Source organism: Nanorana parkeri, unplaced genomic scaffold (genome assembly GCF_000935625.1).
Source record: "Nanorana parkeri isolate BGI_ZX_2015 unplaced genomic scaffold, ASM93562v1 scaffold3453, whole genome shotgun sequence".
Lineage (NCBI taxonomy): Eukaryota > Metazoa > Chordata > Amphibia > Anura > Dicroglossidae > Nanorana > Nanorana parkeri.
In genome coordinates this window covers 42,748-49,621 of record NW_017309721.1, presented here as the reverse complement: position 1 = coordinate 49,621, position 6,874 = coordinate 42,748, and the positions used below count along the sequence as shown (strand labels likewise).

Below are 6,874 nucleotides of genomic sequence, written 5' to 3'. Positions count from 1 at the left end.
TGCAATGGCCGGAAGGGTGGCCCCTGATTTCTGCTTTATGTTTTTCTCTCCAGAGAACTCAGCTTGTTGAGTGGAGGAGAGAGCAATATGACCAGCGGCTTCATCAAACTTCACTCGTGAGTAATAAAGATTGTCACCGTGTCTTCCACTATTGTCCTTCCATTGCTGGCTTCCACTATTGTCCTTCCATTGCTGGCTTCCACTATTGTCCTTCCATTGCTGGCTTCCACTATTGTCCTTCCATTGCTGGCTTCCACTATTGTCCTTCCATTGCTGGCTTCCACTATTGTCCTTCCATTGCTGGCTTCCACTATTGTCCTTCCATTGCTGGCTTCCACTATTGTCCTTCCATTGCTGGCTTCCACTATTGTCCTTCCATTGCTGGCTTCCACTATTGTCCTTCCATTGCTGGCTTCCACTATTGTCCTTCCATTGCTGGCTTCCACTATTGTCCTTCCATTGCTGGCTACCTTCTTCCACCAATTCTTCCCAATCCATATACCATCAATCTACTACTAAACCAGTTACCTTCCATGTCCCTCTCTTCTGCCAGCCCTGGTTACCCTCCATCCACCATTCCTCTACTGATCCCAGTTACCTTCAATGTCCCTCTCCTCTGCCAGCCCTGGTTACCCTCCATCCACCATTCCTCTACTGATCCCAGTTACCTTCCATGTCCCTCTCCTCTGCCAGCCGTGGTTACCCCCCATCCACCATTCCTCTACTGATCCCAGTTACCTTCAATGTCCCTCTCCTCTGCCAGCCCTGGTTACCCTACATCCACCATTCCTCTACTGATCCCAGTTACCTTCCATGTCCCTCTCTTCTGCCGTCCCTGGTTACCCTCCATCCACCATTCCTCTACTGATCCCAGTTACCTTCCATGTCCCTCTCTTCTGCCAGCCCTGGTTACCCTCCATCCACCATTCCTCTACTGATCCCAGTTACCTTCCATGTCCCTCTCTTCTGCCAGCCCTGGTTACCCCCCATCCACCATTCCTCTACTGATCCCAGTTACCTTCCATGTCCCTCTCCTCTGCCAGCCGTGGTTACCCCCCATCCACCATTCCTCTACTGTTCCCAGTTACCTTCCATGTTCCTCTCCACTCCTACCATTCCATATCATCTGCCATCCTTCTCCTGCATTCTCATTTACCTTCCATGTCCAACTCATTTTCTGGTTGCTTTCCATACTCTGCCTTCCTTCTGCTGTTCCTAGCTGCCTTCCATGTCCCCGTCTCTTGTATTATTTAGTACTGTTCCCTCTTCCATGTCTGACCCAACCCCAGCTTGTCTTCCAGCCTCTGTTATGTTTTTCTTGTAGGGCTTATTGTGTGAAGGGATCATATCCGATGGAGCTACTTGTGGCCTGGGATGACTTTGCTTGCTATTTTCCTTGCCTCGCTGGCTTCCACTATTGTCCTTCCATTGCTGGCTTCCACTATTGTCCTTCCATTGCTGGCTTCCACTATTGTCCTTCCATTGCTGGCTTCCACTATTGTCCTTCCATTGCTGGCTACCTTCTTCCACCAATTCTTCCCAATCCATATACCATCAATCTACTACTAAACCAGTTACCTTCCATGTCCCTCTCTTCTGCCAGCCCTGGTTACCCTCCATCCACCATTCCTCTACTGATCCCAGTTACCTTCCATGTCCCTCTCCTCTGCCAGCCGTGGTTACCCCCCATACCTTTCATGTCCCTCTCTTCTGCCAGCCCTGGTTACCCTCCATCCACCATTCCTCTACTGCCAGCCGTGGTTACCCCCCATCCACCATTCCTCTACTGTTCCCAGTTACCTTCCATGTTCCTCTCCACTCCTACCATTCCATATCATCTGCCATCCTTCTCCTGCATTCTCATTTACCTTCCATGTCCAACTCATTTTCTGGTTGCTTTCCATACTCTGCCTTCCTTCTGCTGTTCCTAGCTGCCTTCCATGTCCCCGTCTCTTGTATTATTTAGTACTGTTCCCTCTTCCATGTCTGACCCAACCCCAGCTTGTCTTCCAGCCTCTGTTATGTTTTTCTTGTAGGGCTTATTGTGTGAAGGGATCATATCCGATGGAGCTACTTGTGGCCTGGGATGACTTTGCTGAGGAGAAGGGCTCAGAGAACGAGCGTCCAGGTGAGAGGACGGCAGGTTTGGTCATGCGTTACGTCATGCGTTACGTCATGTGTTACGTCATGTGTTACGTCATGCGTTACGCCATGCGTTATGCCATGCGTTATGCCATGCGTTACGTCATGCGTTACGTCATGTGATCCCAGACAATGGAGCTCTTGGCTCTGCTACATTGCCTGACAATGATTTGGTTGCATATTACTGAACAGACAACATGGAGTCTGAGGGACTTGCATTTCTCTGGCAGAACTTCCGACCTCCAGCGTTTCTCTGGCAGAACTTCCGACCTCCAGCGTTTCTCTGGCAGAACTTCCGACCTCCAGCGTTTCTCTGGCAGAACTTCCGACCTCCAGCGTTTCTCTGGCAGAACTTCCGACCTCCAGCGTTTCTCTGGCAGAACTTCCGACCTCCAGCGTTTCTCTGGCAGAACTTCCGACCTCCAGCGTTTCTCTGGCAGAACTTCCGACCTCCAGCGTTTCTCTGGCAGAACTTCCGACCTCCAGCGTTTCTCTGGCAGAACTTCCGACCTCCAGCGTTTCTCTGGCAGAACTTCCGACCTCCAGCGTTTCTCTGGCAGAACTTCCGACCTCCAGCGTTTCTCTGGCAGAACTTCCGACCTCCAGCGTTTCTCTGGCAGAACTTCCGACCTCCAGCATTTCTCTGGCAGAACTTCCGACCTCCAGCATTTCTCTGGCAGAACTTCGGACCTCCGGCATTTCTCTGGCAGAACTTCGGACCTCCAGCATTTCTCTGGCAGAACTTCCAACCTCCAGCGTTTCTCTGGCAGAACTTCCGACCTCCAGCGTTTCTCTGGCAGAACTTCCGACCTCCAGCATTTCTCTGGCAGAACTTGCGACCTCCAGCGTTTCTCTGGCAGAACGTCGGACCTCCAGCGTTTCTCTGGCAGAACTTCGGACCTCCAGCATTTCTCTGGCAGAACTTCGGACCTCCGGCATTTCTCTGGCAGAACTTCCAACCTCCGGCATTTCTCTGGCAGAACTTCGGACCTCCGGCATTTCTCTGGCAGAACTTCGGACCTCCGGCGTTTCTCTGGCAGAACTTCCGACCTCCAGCATTTCTCTGGCAGAACTTCGGACCTCCAGCGTTTCTCTGGCAGAACTTCGGACCTCCAGCATTTCTCTGGCAGAACTTCGGACCTCCAGCATTTCTCTGGCAGAACTTCGGACCTCCAGCATTTCTCTGGCAGAACTTCGGACCTCCAGCATTTCTCTGGCAGAACTTCGGACCTCCAGCATTTCTCTGGCAGAACTTCGGACCTCCAGCATTTCTCTGGCAGAACTTCCGACCTCCAGCATTTCTCTGGCAGAACTTCGGACCTCCAGCATTTCTCTGGCAGAACTTCGGACCTCCAGCATTTCTCTGGCAGAACTTCGGACCTCCAGCATTTCTCTGGCAGAACTTCGGACCTCCAGCATTTCTCTGGCAGAACTTCGGACCTCCAGCATTTCTCTGGCAGAACTTCGGACCTCCAGCATTTCTCTGGCAGAACTTCGGACCTCCAGCATTTCTCTGGCAGAACTTCGGACCTCCAGCATTTCTCTGGCAGAACTTCGGACCTCCAGCATTTCTCTGGCAGAACTTCGGACCTCCAGCATTTCTCTGGCAGAACGTCGGACCTCCAGCATTTCTCTGGCAGAACGTCGGACCTCCAGCATTTCCGCACATTTTTTTGCCTTTTACAATAAAATAAATCCTGGTGACTTCCTTTCATCTTTTGTTCCTTGAATAGGTTTTTTTAACCACTTCAGGACCAGAGGGAGCTCGTGACACAGGCGACCTGCTGTTTTAAAATTTCGGCCGTTTCCCGCTCGCGCGCGCCCAGCGGCGTGGCTGAGCGCTCAGATCTAGAGAGCTCCGGGCCGGCTGTTTTTTTACTACGGCCGGCCCGGAGGTGGTTAATCATTTTATTTTGGATATAGCAACATCTTGGAGATCATGGGGGAAGTTATCAAAACCGCATGCGCCCGTAACAACCAATCAGCTTCTAGCTTTTGTGCCGAGTTGCAACGCCAACAAGTATCAGGAGTAGTAGGGGAAAATTTGTGGAGAAGGTGCGGGCTTCTATACCATCTAGTGAGTAATTTGTAGCTGCATTAGGAGATTAAGCTTGAATGACGTGTTTGCTGGAGGAAGTGGCGTGTTACATCTGAACATTTCCTACTCGGCCGCAGAGCGTTTCCGGGACACATCCATCCTCTTTCATATACAGATTGTGATTTACGTTTTGTAACTATTATACTTGTGATGATCACATTGTTTGTTTGTATTTTCATTCTCATTATTTATTGTCACCGATTTATATTTGTATTATTATTTGCGCTGATTTTATATATATTTTTGCACATTATTGGTTTTCTTCTTCGAATTATCGCCTACAAAGAACTCCGGTGATCAGTTTATAAGGAAATCTCCTTCATTTCGGATCATTTCATGAAGTAAATACAGTTTGTTATCAGAGGGAACGTTGTGACGAGCTCTATGCGGACCTCCGGGGAGATTGGAATGAGAATTTCTGTCCCCTTAATATTCAGTGGTGAGATGGAGTCTCGTTCTGACTTCTCTTCTTAGGGGACTTCAATCATTGAAATAGATGAAGAGTACAATATATGATGTCATCGTGTGGCACGGGTTCCTTCCAATCTTCAGTGTGTTGCTCATCACGTCTCTGAACATCTTCTGCGGCAGAATTTTTGATTTTATCATGACGAGGTCATTAGAATAACGGATGGAGATTCAGATCCAGATCTCCGGCACCTCACTTTGTTACATTGGACTGTCTGATGGTGGAGGAACCATGCCTCCATCTTCCACATCTGAGGTGAGGTGTGTCTTGTCTTATTGCAGCCTCTGACCTGAGATCCTTTCCACCCAACAATGCTTCGGTCACAATGACTGCCACACAAACCAAAGCATAGGAAGACCGTCCCAATACATACATCCTGATTCCAGGTACAACTTCTTTCACATAGAGTGGGACTGGCAAGTTTCTGTTGGTGAAACCTTTGTGGCGATTTCCAGGGTTGTCACCAGGACAAGAATTGAACAGAATTTGGTGTCCCCAGGGCAGGAAAATAACGATAAACGTTCAAACCAAAAACAAGAAAAGGTTTTGGCTTCTTCAGATTCTTCTGGTTGATTCATCACACCTCAGCCACCTCCAGCTTCTCCAAGTGTTTTGTAGATACTTTAAGCCTCCAATATTGTGCTGAGATGGCAGCTAAGGTTTCCTCCAGATCTTGGCTTCATCAATCTCTCCTAATTTTCCTTTGTATTGCTGTTACCCGCTTTCCTCGCTCAGCTGGTTGGAGGAATCGGGGTTGTTGGTTGTAGAGTCTTGGCCAGATTCTGATTGAAGCCCAACTCCCGGTGTAAGGAAGAAAAGGGAGATCTAGTGACAAGTTTAATTTTAAGCCATCTTTTGCTGCGACACGTTCCTCCTGCAGATACTCCAGCAGCGGTCTCACACCTTCATGAATGACGCCGAGGATTCTGGGGGACACCATCTTTTGCTGCGCCACGTTCCTCCTGCAGATACTCCAGCAGCGGTCTCACACCTTCATGAATGACGCCGAGGATTCTGGGGGACACCATCTTTTGCTGCGACAGCGGTCTCACACCTTCATGAATGACGCCGAGGATTCTGGGGAACACTTCATCTATCCAGCCTGGGATAAGAGGAGAACTCTGCCTCAAGCGGCCCTCACCTCACTACCCGAGTGCCATTTTCCAGGACTATGGATACTGGAATTTCCCAGAATTCAATCTTCCCGTACTCTCATTTTCAAAAGAACTTTCGTAGGGAAGAACATTCGTTCGACTTTCTTTTGCTCGATGGGGCCAAATCCATCATCGACTCCGACTGTAGTGACGGAAAACCCTGAAGCCGCAGGATGGAAGTTCTAACGGTCGGCGTGGTTTTCGTTCGGGAAACGTCATTCGTTCCACAATCGGCGAGTGTCTGATGGTATTATTGGGTGGTAAAGAAAGATCTTCCCTATGAACATTTGTTGGGAAATCTGCTAGTGTACGGCCAGCTTAAGCCCTCCTTCACACCGGAACGTTTTGTAGCGGGTTCTACGCTCGGCGAACGCTCTACAAAACGCTCAAACATCTAAATCCCATTGTATTCAATGTTCTGGTTCCCACCTCGGCGTATTTCCGCCCGTCCCTAAGGCGCTACAAAGCGGCCCGCGCCTGGAAAGGTCCAGGTACTACTTTGGGCCGTTTTTGTTGCACGTTTCCATTGGGATACAGCCAAGTAGCCTTCGGAAACGCGCGTTTGTTGCGCAATTGTTTTTACCGGGAATCGCGGTTAAAAAAACGCGCGACAACCGCGCATATGCAATACGCCTAGGTGTGAACCAGGCCTAAGAGGGAGGACTGGGGATGGTGGGGGGAGGGGCAAGCTGATCCACAAGCCAAGTGGCCAGATGTTGGTGCGGCCGTATCTTGTGTGTTCCTTCATTTGCAGAAAGCGGTTGTGTGAATAAAATGTTTGTTCTTTAGCAGTTCCCAGTCACGCTGGGCTGTGTTCCGAGTCTCTGTCCTCTGATTGGACCATGTGATTCTTGTTTTGTCAGACTTGTTTGGTGCAGAGCAGCTTTTCATGATTCTGGAGTTTGAGTTTGGTGGTGATGACTTGGAGCGGATGAGTTCTAAGGTGAGTGAGCTTTCATTTTCATGCCGGCTGCTCGGAGAACTGATAGAAAATACTGAAACCGTCCCCCT

At 49.5% G+C, this 6,874-nt stretch overlaps 1 long non-coding RNA gene across 1 annotated transcript; it reads left to right on the top strand.

Annotated features, from left to right (window-relative positions):
- Nucleotides 1–78: 78 nt before the first annotated feature.
- On the top strand, nucleotides 79–6,802 carry LOC108803158. The gene is made up of 3 exons (XR_001942264.1): nucleotides 79–116; nucleotides 2,037–2,128; nucleotides 6,727–6,802. It is a non-coding gene; the product is annotated as an uncharacterized LOC108803158 (long non-coding RNA).
- The last annotated feature ends 72 nt before the right edge of the window (nucleotides 6,803–6,874 follow it).